At 41.2% G+C, this 13,625-nt stretch overlaps 1 protein-coding gene across 1 annotated transcript in view; it reads right to left on the bottom strand.

Moving 5' to 3' along the window:
- Positions 1–13,625, bottom strand: part of DYNC1I1 (dynein cytoplasmic 1 intermediate chain 1) — a 693,069-nt gene that overhangs the window by 473,040 nt on the left and 206,404 nt on the right. The gene's annotated exons all lie outside the window — the stretch shown is intronic.

The following is a 13,625-nucleotide window of genomic DNA, read 5'->3' as shown; positions in this document are numbered from 1 at the left end:
TTTCTTTTTTTGAGTGTCCCTAGTTACATCAGGAATTATCTGAACATTCAACTGAAAGAATTTTTCTTTACGATTCCTAAAATATGATTTTAATACCCATTCCTTATCAGTATCAAGTAAGAAGGAAACAATCATAGTAGCGGGTTGGGCAGATAATGAGTCCGAAGACTCTAATATTTCAGATACATTCAAAGGTGTTAATACTTGAAAGTCCTGTCCTTCCTTAGGGTTTATCTTCCACGAAGGTACGTAGTAAATTTTCGTCAGTGGTGGGAGTGCTTGCTGGGGAATTTTTTAAAACTTCCACAGCGTACTTATTCCACATCTCCTTAGCTGAAATTAATGGTACTTTCGGGAAATTAATCAATCTTAAATTTTTCCCTCGTGACTGGTTTTCTAGATTTTCAATTCTTCTAGTCAGATTTTGATTTTTCCTTATTAAAGTTGCTTGTTACTTATTCAATTTCACTGTATCTTGACTGATGAAATCTAATGCCCGATCCCTCTTTATATCTTCCTCCTGTATCTTTTTAACTTGAGATTCAATATCCAGCATTTTTTTTGTTAAAGGCTTCAACTGAGATGTTAAATTATAGTTTAAAATAACCAGAGTTTCCCAAATTGCCTCTAATGAAAAGACCAAAGGTCTTACCAGTGGTAACGATTTCACTTCAAACTCTGAAGAATCTGGCAGAGTATTATCGATAACGGCATGGAACTGGGACAAACCTTCCATTGTGATTTCTCTAGAGACGCCGCTTCCAGTGGCTTCAACCGCGGAAAGCTTCGAAGTTGGTCTCAAGACTCCTCCTATGTTGCTGACCTCATCAGGGAGCGACGGGATAGCCGTTGAAGTAGCTGTTCTCACTGCCACAGGATTCTCCTGAGGAGTTCTTTGCACCAGGAACAATGAGGTTATCGAGTCATGAAGAGAATCCGTGTCCCCATGCCTTCTTGATTTTCTTCTAGCCACTGCTTCTCACCTGGGTAAGTAGCTCCATGAATAATATGAGCGTCCATCGGGCCAAGCACCCAACTTGCTGGAAGGGCTTCCTAAACCAGCTTCTCCCGAGTCCGACATTTACAGCCTGAATGAGGCATTAATTCTTAGAAAAGGAAAAGAAATTCCTCAGGGAAAATAGAGAGATGCTCAGCACAGCCAGGTCAGACCACCATCTTGGATCTCCCCCTCTGCCATGACTATTCCTGTCACCTCCTCTCTCTCCACTTCTGGGCAAGTTCCTTGCTTAAACAAATAAATATGTCATGTGGGTGATTTACTAAAATCCACCAATTTATTCATGATATCCATGTGCATTCATAGATCAATTTATTTTCTGAATTATTAAGATTTATAAAATAAACCATAAAGTAATACAGTTCAAGCAGCTGAAATATAGTAAGAAAATAAAATAGAAAGAATCCTATATTGCGAGATTGTACCCAACTCACATATACCAAGGGAGGTAAAAAAAGAAAAATATCACAAAAGTAGAAATTAGATAAATATCATTCTTTAGCCATTACCCAATCAATGAAAACAATGATCATGAAATTTTATCATGCAAAAACTTTTCCAAATGGGAACAGTCAAAGAATGTGTACTTGTTCCCTTTGAAAATTCACTAAGCATTTTTACACGGAAATTTCAAGAAGGAGGTACCTTGGGCCTTCTTCTCAAGGAAAATTTTTCTCCTGAGTTGTATAGCACAAGCAACATCTGGAAATGTCATCACTTTTAGACCACAAAAAGGAGTATCTCTAAACTTAAAATATAGCTACAGGATCAAGTTTTTGTTCATCTTGGAAGTGCAGGAAGACAAGTAGGTTTGCCCTAGTTGAAATCACATCCTGCGAAGATTCAAAAAAACTCTGACATATCCAGGCTGTCTGTCTGTGGTGAGAATGGTGTCTAATGTCCCTTCCTCCACATTCTCACTACTAAACACAGTTGGAATTGAATACATCTTAGATATTCCAATTATTTCTACATTTGAAACTGAAGAACTTCCCTCAAGTACTTCCTAAAATGTTTTTGAGGGGATAACATCTTATCTTTACAAAAATTCAGACTGCGCAAGTTTTTGATCATTTGCTGCATTTTCTAAAGCTTCTAATTTAGAATGCAGAACCAAACAATCTTTTCTATGAGCTGAGCTGATAACTTGAAATGATAAATTTGATAACCTAGCTTCCTGGTCAGATCTTCTAAATCACCAATCCTCCTATCATGGTCCGCCAACTTGATTACTGTGGCTTTAGTAAAAGAACAGAACTGAGAACAGAATTAACCAATATCCTCTCTGGCCTGGTAACTACCTCCCAGACATCAGTCAAAGAAATATCCTTCTTAGAAGTCACAGAGGTTCCCAAATCATGATCATTCTGTCCATAGCTAAAAGTCATTTCTAGTGACAAAGGAATTCCACCAGGAGGAGAAGAGCCCAGAATGACCTAAGTAGAGACACTAGCCACTCCTGGAGTGACCTACCTGGATCTGTCCTCCACAATCTGGGCTCATTGGATAAATGCAGAGTCTTCAACGCATGCCATTCTAGGAAGCTGGCCCCTAAGGTCTCACTTCCTGCTGGCTTGACTCCTTCCACATCCTGCATTGGCAACACATTGGCCCTAGAGACATCAGTCGAATGTCCCCAGGGAATCCAGTCGAACATTGAGTCATTTGCTGTAGTGGAGGGTTGGAATGCCCAAGCTAAGAGACACTCTGAAAAATAAGCAGCCCTTCTCTTACCCAGAGTTAGTCATGGCACTTGGATCCAGATGCTATTCCTGGTTACTCAAGTGTCTGTTCATAGATCCTTGGACTGCACCGTTAGGGTAAGCTTAAACTTTGTGCCTCCCCTTTTGTGTCACCATGATAGGGAAAAGAAAAATGAAAAGAACTTCCAAAGACAAATAGGACTCAGACTGATAGAAGAACACTACTTAGCATCTGGTCATAGTAGCCATTTTGTTCCCCTAATAGGCCAGTTTTAACAAGGCTTTCCTTAAACTCAGTGGAACCTATTTACTAACAATTCTTAATAATGCTCGTCAATGTGTTACAGCCCTTCAGTAAGTAGGTCCCCATATTTGTTGCAGAAAAGTGGACACAGCTTTATTGTGCACATATAAATTATTAATACACTTGAGCAAATGTTCTATTGTCTTGCTGGACTGCTCACCTCAAAACCACAGTAGACTGTCATGTCTTCAACATCTCTCCTAATCCTGATGGTGCCTGTCATAAAATGAACTAGTCCCAACCCATGGGTGGTGGGGAGGAAGGTTAGGCCTAGCTCATCTTGTGACAGGCCCATACAGGTTAGGCCTAGTTCATTTTCCAACTGGCCCAGTTTGGACCAGATAGGTGGGATGAAGACATGACAGCTTACCTTGTTTTCAAGGTGAGCAGGCAAACGGCAGAACAGGAAATCGGCTCCATTGAGATTAATTAAAACCATGTTAAAATCATCCCATTAATACACATTAATATCATGTGCCTTCAGTTGCAATTCCAAGCTAGACTAGCATTAGTATCTAATGGTCTGCACCCAGCTTCCTTCTTGCTGCAAGTGGCATCCTTGATACGATGAGGATATACCTGGAAAGGTTTTTCCCTGACTCAGATACCCACCCCACAGCTGTGACAAATGATTCAAAGTTAATTGTTTGAAAATTGTATATTTAAATTGTGCTTTATTTTAATGTAATGTATTTTTTGTTATGTCTTACTTTGCCTATATAATTTATTAGATTTATTGTAAACCCCTTTGATGACACTATATCAAAGGCCATGCAATCAAACTGAATAAATATAATAATAATAATAATAATAGCTGCGAGTAATGGGGTACTAACTGTATTTAAAGGTTATATTCTGCCACTTTCAATATGGGCAGGAGATTGGAAGATTGGATGGCATGGTCCACAGCACTAAAACCACTGCAGGTCATGCTGATGTTTAAGTAAACCTCCAAATAGCTTGCCCTGAATCTGCAGCATCCTCTCTTGCCCTGCAAGTCTTGTTGGGATTTTGTTCCCACAAGGCTTAAGTTACAACCTGAGCAAAGAGAGGGGAAGAGAATGCTGGGAAAGAGTAGAGAAAAGGAGAAGGAAGAGCTGGGTGCATGTTGCCATGTTATAGTGCAACTCCCGTGTACTTTGAAATGGTGTCTTTTGTAAAGCTGGCCATTATCATATCAAATCACTCTTTGCAAGTTCTTTCTCCACTACCAAGTCTGTTAGGTGCTGTCATCACCACATTGAGGGCAATATGCTTGAAATGTTCCAAATATGCCATTTGAAGATATTTGACTGCAAAAGGCATTGTTAAAAAGGTAAAATATTTCTGAATAGGCCATTTAAAGATATTTGACTGCAAAAGGCATAGCAGAGTAACACGGCTATTACTGGCTCTTCCTTTTAATTTCCAAAGCAGAGGGCACTGCTAAATGGACAAACATTATCTTGTCACAGAGCTAGGATGATGTAACCTGTATACCAATCTAAAATGACATTTTACCAGACTCATAACTTGCAATGTCACACCAAAAGAACAATAGTACTCCTGTTATTTTTAGAGAGGGATAAAGGTAAGAATCTCACATGTGCACTTACTGTCCCAATTAGGAATGTAGAGAGAAAGAATCAATTCTGGTTTTATATACGGGATGCCTGCATCAAGTTTGACTAAATTGTCCTAACACTTATTAGAAAACCTGTTAAAATGCCACATTTTTATATATAAAACTATAAATGGGGAATCTGGAGCAGTTTGACACACTTAAATGCTGAACTTGGTGCTCAGAACTTTACCCTTCACTGTCAAGACAAAATAAAAATTCTATTGAAATGCTTAGCCTCGTCCTCATTTTGACCTGCAGAAAAAACAGCCAAGGCACAAAATGTTTTTAGAAATCTGCATAGAGTGATCTATGTGCATATACCGGACAAATGGTAACATTCACAAAAAGGATTTGAATTAGCACACATTTGGAAACTTGTGAGCAGTAGTGCCAATCATTAAGGGGTGAATTTTCATACATGTGTGCGGACGTACATGTGAGCGTGCTACCCGGCGTGTACACATGTCTGCCCGATTTTATAACATGCGCGCACGTTATAAAATCGGGAGTCGGCGTGCGCAAGGGGGTGCACAATTGTGCACCCTGCATGTGCCGACACCCGCGGGCTTCCCCCGTTTCCTACCCTCTAGCCTGACCTTCCCACCCCTTCCCCTAGCCTTTCCGCCCCTAACCGTAACCTAACCCCCCTTCAAATTATTATTTCACTGCAGGTTGCGAGCGCCAGCAGCCCGCTGGCATGCGATCCTCCAACACAGCGGCAAATGGCCGCTGTGCCAGAGGGCTCTGGCCCTGCCCCACCCCACCCCCGGACCGCCCTGCTCCCGCCCCGGACCGCCATTTTTGTAAAGCCCTGGGACTTAGACGCATCCTGGGGCTTTACACGCTTCGCTGGGCCTTTATAAAATAGGCCCGGCGCGCGTAACCCTCCCCCCCCCCATGCTCGTAAATCCTCTGGATTTACACGCGTAGGGCTTTTAAAATCAGCCCCTAAGGCTTCAACCCTAGCTACTGAAAAATACACGATGGCATAGGAATTTCATATAGTGTTTCATACTATATCCTGTGTGGGAGTTTAAGAACCTTCATACATTGCAAAACATTTATTTGAGCAATCAGAAAATAAGCTCTCCAAAACACGACTTTTCAGAACTTTAGGTCCTGTTCTGGAATTGAAATGCATGGATGTGACGGCACAACCAGTCTAACTAGTTGTGCGATCAATGCCACAAAGTCAGTGGCTCATGAACACAGCTTTCACAGTGATCAACAAGACCATATGGGCATTGTGATAGTTCAAAGTCCAGCCTAAAATAGTGATATTAACATTTAATTCAATATACATTCTAAAACAAAAAACATTCATATTGGCCTTTGTATTGGAGCAGGACAAAAATCTAGTCCTGCAAAAATATAAAAAAAAAAAAAGTTTTATGTTCTGTGGTAAATTGGTCCAGGTTTTCCCAGATGTGTCGAGAAACACACAGCTGAGAAGGAAACAATTTTTGTTGATGAGGCAGAGAGTGTTGGTCCTAGGGGCCACATTCTTCCTCAAATTTCCTTGTAAGTGTATTATTACACTACAAAAAAATAAGTTTGTTTTCCTTGAACCTTCTCATCTGAAAGTATTTCTTACGGATAAAGGTGGATGAGGGTATTGTAAATTGCGAGTATGCATAAATTGAATACTGGTTAATAAGAAAGAGTCTCCAAAAGTTCATAAAGTGTTATGACTGTTACCTTAATAATTATCTTTAAATATGGCTTCCCAATAATGTGGACTTAATTATTGGAATGTATATGGATTTTATTTGTTTCCTATTTTCTTGAAATTTGAAGTTATGGAATCCAAAAATTGCCAATTTTCTTTTCATTGTAAAATGTATGAGAAATTTAATAAAAATAAATAGTGATATTAACATTTCATTCAATATACATTCTAAAACAAAAAACATTCATATTGGTCTAAAGACTATAATGGTTGCCTGTTAGATGTGGGAACACTGAGAGAAGATCACCTTGCTGGTGGCTGAAAAGAATCAGTAAATACTGCTTGGGGAAATTTTTAGAACTTAATAGTTTTGGGGATAAGTAAACTATTGGGGTATATTGTTTAGTGCAGTGGTTATCAACTTTTTTTCGGCCGGGACACACCTGACAGATGGTTCTCACATGCGTGACACTGAAAATGTGACCGTCACGGGGCTACATATATACAATATACATTCTGCATCCTCAAGAACCCCCTCGACTCCCAACAATGGGTGCAGAGCAGAACCTGTACAACTCACTATACAAAAAAAGATATTTTGGTTCTGATGACATCTAAGTAAAAGCAAAACAAATTCCCTTTACTGGCAGGCACAATACCCCTCCTTATGAAAAAGTAATTTACCACTAATGCATGTCCTATTGAGAAAACACAATAAATAAGATTGATACAAATGCCTACATGCTAGTAAAATACCTCACCTCGGTCACACACCCAGAACTGACCTTCACCAAGTACAGAAAGACCAAAAATTATAAACATGAAGACAGAAACTGGAATGGAAAACCGAAACAGCCACTCTGCATGCAGTGCAAACCTGGAGAAACAGAAAGAGAAATATAGCACCTAACACAGTCCCAGGATCTGCAATAATGCACAGAAACTAATCTGCACAAAGTTACACCTGCATTATGGAACACACTCAAACAATAACAACCCAACTTATGAAATGGCAATACTACAAATATTAAACCAGGCCCTAAACACTAATACACTTCCTATTAGGAAAACAGAATAAGCCAAGCTGCTATAGATCCCCACACAGAAAAAATGGTAAAACTATACTAATAAATGTTACAAAACAGCTGATGAAAAGAATAACATCCAACAACTAAAAACTCATAAAAATTATTAAAAATTGTCCAAATATCAATAAAATATTTCAAAACAGCAGACACATCACATAATACCCAATAATTAAAATGGCAGTCAATCAAGAAAAATAAACTTAAAAGCCACTTTTACTTACCCTCTCCAGCAACTCTTCTACTCCTTTCCCTTGCAGACCAATAGCACTCACCAGAAGCAGCAGTGGCTGCTGAAGCTCTGTCCTCACAGTCCTCTTCCTTAGGGCCCACAACCAGTCACTCACACACAGTCTCTGTCTCTCACAGACCAGTAACCTCCCTAACCAGTCTCTCTTCCTCACACACACACCAGTCACCTCCCTGACCAGGCTCTGTCTCTCACACATACCAGTCACCACCCTGACCAGTATCTGTCTCTCAACACACCCACACACCAGTCACCACCCTGACCAGTCTCTCTTCCTCACACACAGTCATCAGTCACCTCACTGACCAGTCTCTGTCTCTCTCACACACACCAGTCACCTCCCTGACCAGTCTCGGTCTCTCAACACACCTACACACTAGTCACCACCCTGACCAGCCTCTCTTCCTTACACACACACACACACACACACACCAGTCACCTCCCTGACCAGTATCTGTCTCTCAACACACCCACGCACCAGTCACCACCCTGACCAGTCTCTCTTCCTCACACACAGTCATCAGTCACCTCACTGACCAGTCTCTGTCTCTCTCACACACACCAGTCACCTCCCTGATCAGTCTCTGTCTCACACACACCCATCATCTTCCTGACCAGTCTGTCTCTCTCAAAGAAACACATCACCTCCGACCAGTCTCGCTCTCAATCTCGCACATGCTCTCTCACTTACATACAAGTTCTCAATCACACACAAATGCTCTTGCTCCCATTCTACCACAGCCCACAAAGCTGCCACACACGCACCCAGGCACCCATTCTACCACACACACACACACACACACACACACACAAAGCTGCCACTCATGCACCAATTCTACCACACACACACACACACACACACACACACACACACAAAGCTGCCACTCATGCACCCATTCTACCACAAGCACACAAAGCTGCCATTCATATACACACACACACACACACACACACAAGCTCACGTGGAGCCTCTTCTCATTGTTTGGCCCAATAAACCTGGCCTCCGCTCTTCAGCCAACGCCCACCTGGCCTCCGACGGTGGCGCACATCGTCTTTCAGCTCTTCAGCCCCACTGGCCTGGCCTCCGGCGGCGGTGTGCAAGGTCTCTCCACACTTCAGCTGCCACCGGCCTGGCCTCCAGTGGCGGCACACAGCATCTTCCACTCTTTCTGCAGGGTCTATCCACTTTTCAGCCGCCGCCAGCCTGGACTCCGGCAGTGGCACTCCCCTACCAACTGCATTGGCCATTCTGCCCCTGGGGAAAAGGGAAGCACATGTGGGGCAGTGGGACACCAGGAGCCGGGAAATACCTGCTGGTGCTTGGCGACACACTAGTGTGTCATGACACACCGGTTGACAATCGCTGATTTAGTGTATTTGTGTGTCTGTATTAAATAGCTAATCAGAGGGCAGGCAAAAACCAGGAGTTTGCATGCTTATATTTCCCTCCTTCCCACCCACCCCTAGTTCTTTCTTTAATTTATAGGCAGGTAACATTTTTACACTAAAAAAAAAAAAATTAATCAGCCTTTTAACCTAAATTCAGAAATTACCCACACTTTATCAAGAATTTAATCATTCCTTGTAGGTCACTACCAGATACACAGTGAATATACTAATGCATTTAAAGGACCCTAATTGTATGCATTCCTACTCCCATAGCAACCTAAACTTAACCAGGAACTAAACCAATTTAAGATGAAGGTAGCAGTCCAGCAGCTAAAGGCTGGCCTCCCAGTCTTCTGCATCGAGTGTCACATGTATGATTTTTTTACCCGCCAGTGAGAAATTGAACATGTGCACCCGGTGCAAAGAGCTCCTGTCTCTCAGAGAATGAGACCAATCTCTGGAGGCTAGAGTGGCAGACCTGGAAGAGTTGAGACAGACAGAGAAGTCTATAGATGAGACCTTCAGGGACATCATAGCCAAGTCCCAACTCCAGTCTGGCAGCCCTGGTGCTGCCTTGGAGGAGGAAGGTCTCATGATCGGACAGCTTCAACCTGGTGCAGCAGGAAATGATCCTCTAGCAAGGACCTGCTCTCCAGTGGTGCATTGTACTCTCACACTGAGGATATGTTTCCCAGCACTACTGCCCAGGAGGGGAGGGTTAGGTCGGCTGTCATAGCTGGTGATTTGATTATTAGGAATGTAGATAGCTGGATGCCTGGTGCCCGTGAGGATTGCCTGGTAACATGTTTGCCTGGTGCGAAGGTGGCAGACCTCACATATCACCTTGATAGGATTTTAGACAGTGCTGGGGAGGAGCTGGCTGTTGTGGTACATGTGGGCACCAACGACACAGAAAAATGTGGAAGAGAGGTTCTAGAAGCCAAATCTAGGCTCTTAGGTAGAAAGCTGAAATCCAGAACCTCCAGGATAGCATTCTCTGAAATGTTCCCTGTTCCACGTGCAGGTCCCTAGAGACAGGCAGAGCTCTGGAGTCTCAATGCATGGATGAGACAATGATGCAAGGAAGACGGATTCAGTTTTATAAGGAATTGGGGAACCTTTTGGGGAAAGCGGAGTCTTTTCTGAAGGTATAGACTTCACCTTAACCAGGGTGGAACTAGACTGCTGGTGCTATCCTTTAAAAAGGAGATAGAGTAGCTTTTAAACTAAATCAAAGGGGAAAGCTGACAGTCACTCAGCAGCACATGGTTCGGAGGGTTACTAATGAAGCATTAGAGTTAGGGCATCCCAACAGAGAGGTTCCAATAATAAGAAAAGTAGTCTAAGTGCCTATAATTACAAACTCACCTGAGCTAAAAGATTCCAAATTATCCCTGTCAACTAAAAAGCAGAATGTTAATATAAATAAAAACCACACTTTGAAATATTTGTATGCTAATGCCAGAAATCTAAGAAGTAAGATGAGAGAATTAGAGTGTATAGCAGTAAATGATGACATAGACTTAATTGGAATCACATCACAGAGACATGGTGGAAAGAGGATAACCAATGGGATAGTGCTATACCACAGTACAAATTATATTTCAATGACAAAGAGGAGCATATTGGTGGCAGGGTAGTGCTTTATGTCCGAGATGGCATAGAGTCCAACAAGATAAAGATCCTGCATGAGACTAAATGCACAATTGAATCTTTATGGGTAGAAATCCCTTGTATGCTGGGGAAGAATATAGTGATAGGAATATACTACCATCCATATGGCCAAGATAGTGAGATGGCAGTGAAAAGCTAAGCAAAATTAGAGAAGTTAAACAAAACTGGAAGTGTAGTAATAATGGGAGATATCAATTACCCCAGTATTGACTGGGTAAGTGAAACCAGGACATGCTAGAGATATAAAGTCCCTGAATGGAATAAATGACAGTTTTATGGAGCAATTGGTTCAGCAACTGGAGCAATTTTAGATCTAATTATCAGTGGAGCACAGGATTTGGTGAGAGAGGTAACAGTGGTTGGGCTGCTTGGCAATAGTGATCATAAAATGATCAAATTTGAATTAATGACTAGAAGGGAAACAATAAGTAAATCCATGGCTCTAGCACTAAACTTTCACAAGGGAAACTTTGATAAAATGAGAAAAATAGTTAAAAAAAACTGAAAGGTGCAGCTACAAAAATAAAGAGTGTACAAAAGGCATGGACATCATCAAGAAAAATCTTAAAACATGGCTATTCCACAAAGCTTTCCCAACAACAAACACGAATGAACCCGAAACCAGGCCCTAACCCTGCAGTCAGCTTAAACACCACCTACAACAACCACACCGATGAATATTAATCCTTCCATTCAATAGCCATTATGCTCCCCTTAATACATATCTTCCACTCCGTCACGATCTACGCAACATAATTCCCATGTTACTGTCATAGATGCACCATATATCAAATGTTATTTATTGTTTATTGCTATTATTTATGCTGTTTATTCCTTTTATTAATACTGTTTATTGCTATTATTAACACTGTTTTACTCATGTTACTGTTACTAGAACAAAGGGGAAAGCCAACAGTCGCTCAGCAGCGCATGGTTCGGAGAGATGTATCTTTAAAGGATACTAATGATGCATTAGAATTAGGGCATCCCGACAGTGAGGTTCCAATAATTAGAAAAGTAGTCCAAGTGCCTGTAACTAAAAACTCACCTGAGCTAAAAAATTCTAACTTATCCCTATCAATTAAAAAGCAGAATAAAAATACAAACAAAAAACAAACTTTGAAATGTTTGTATGCTAATGCCAGAAGTCTAAGAAGTAAGATGGGAGAATTAGAATGTATAGCAGTAAATGATGACATAGACTTAATTGGCATCTCAGAGACATGGTGGAAAGAGGATAACCAATGGGACAGTGCTATACCGGGGTACAAATTATATCGCAATGACAGAGAGGAGCAGTCGGGAGGAGGTGTGGCGCTTTATGTCCGGGATGGCATAGAGTCCAACAGGATAAACATCCTGCATGAGACTAAATACAAAATTGAATCTTTATGGGTAGAAATCCCTTGTGTATCAGGGAAGACTACAGTGATAGGGGTATACTACCGTCCACCTGGTCAAGATGGTGAGATGGACAGTGAAATGCTAAGAGAAATTAGGGAAGCTAACCAAATTGGTAGTGCAGTAATAATGGGAGACTTCAATTACCCCAATATAGACTGGGTAAATGTATCATCGGGTCACGCTAGAGAGATAACGTTCCTGGATGGAATAAATGATAGCTTTATGGAGCAATTGGTTCAGGAACCGACGAGAGAGGGAGCAATTTTAGATCTAATTCTCAGTGGAACACAGGACTTGGTGAGAGAGGTAACGGTGGTGGGGCCGCTTGGCAATAGTGATCATAATATGATCAAATTTGATTTAATGACTGGAAAAGGAACAGTGTGCAAATCCAAGGCTCTCGTGCTAAACTTTCAAAAGGGAAACTTTGATAAAATGAGAAAAATTGTTAGAAAAAAACTGAAAGGAGCAGCTACAAAAGTAAAAAATGTCCAAGAGGCGTGGTCATTGTTAAAAAATATCATTCTAGAAGCACAGTCCAGATGTATTCCACACATTAAGAAAGGTGGAAAGAAGGCAAAACGATTACCGGCATGGTTAAAAGGGGAGGTGAAAGAAGCTATTTTAGCCAAAAGATCTTCATTCAAAAATTGGAAGAAGGATCCAACAGAAGAAAATAGGATAAAGCATAAACATTGGCAAGTTAAATGTAAGACATTGATAAGACAGGCTAAGAGAGAATTTGAAAAGAAGTTGGCTGTAGAGGCAAAAACTCACAGTAAAAACTTTTTTAAATATATCCGAAGCAGAAAGCCTGTGAGGGAGTCAGTTGGACCGTTAGATGATCGAGGGGTTAAAGGGGCACTTAGAGAAGATAAGGCCATCGCGGAAAGATTAAATGATTTCTTTGCTTCGGTGTTTACTGAAGAGGATGTTGGGGAGGTACCCGTAATGGAGAAGGTTTTCATGGGTAATGATTCAGATGGACTGAATCAAATCACGGTGAACCTAGAAGATGTGGTAGGCCTGATTGACAAACTGAAGAGTAGTAAATCACCTGGACCGGATCGTATACACCCCAGAGTTCTGAAGGAACTAAAAAATGAAATTTCAGACCTATTAGTAAAAATTTGTAACTTATCATTAAAATCATCCATTGTACCTGAAGACTGGAGGATAGCAAATGTAACCCCAATATTTAAAAAGGGCTCCAGGGGCGATCCGGGAAACTACAGACCGGTTAGCCTGACTTCAGTGCCAGGAAAAATAGTGGAAAGTGTTCTAAACATCAAAATCACAGAACATATAGAAAGACATGGTTTAATGGAACAAAGTCAGCATGGCTTTACCCAGGGCAAGTCTTGCCTCACAAATCTGCTTCACTTTTTTGAAGGAGTTAATAAACATGTGGATAAAGGTGAACCGGTAGATATAGTATACTTGGATTTTCAGAAGGCGTTTGACAAAGTTCCTCATGAGAGGCTTCTAGGAAAAGTAAAAAGTCATGGGATAGGTGGCGATGTCCT

This window comes from Rhinatrema bivittatum, chromosome 2 (assembly GCF_901001135.1).
Source record: "Rhinatrema bivittatum chromosome 2, aRhiBiv1.1, whole genome shotgun sequence".
Lineage (NCBI taxonomy): Eukaryota > Metazoa > Chordata > Amphibia > Gymnophiona > Rhinatrematidae > Rhinatrema > Rhinatrema bivittatum.
This window is presented reverse-complemented; position numbering and strand designations above follow the sequence as displayed.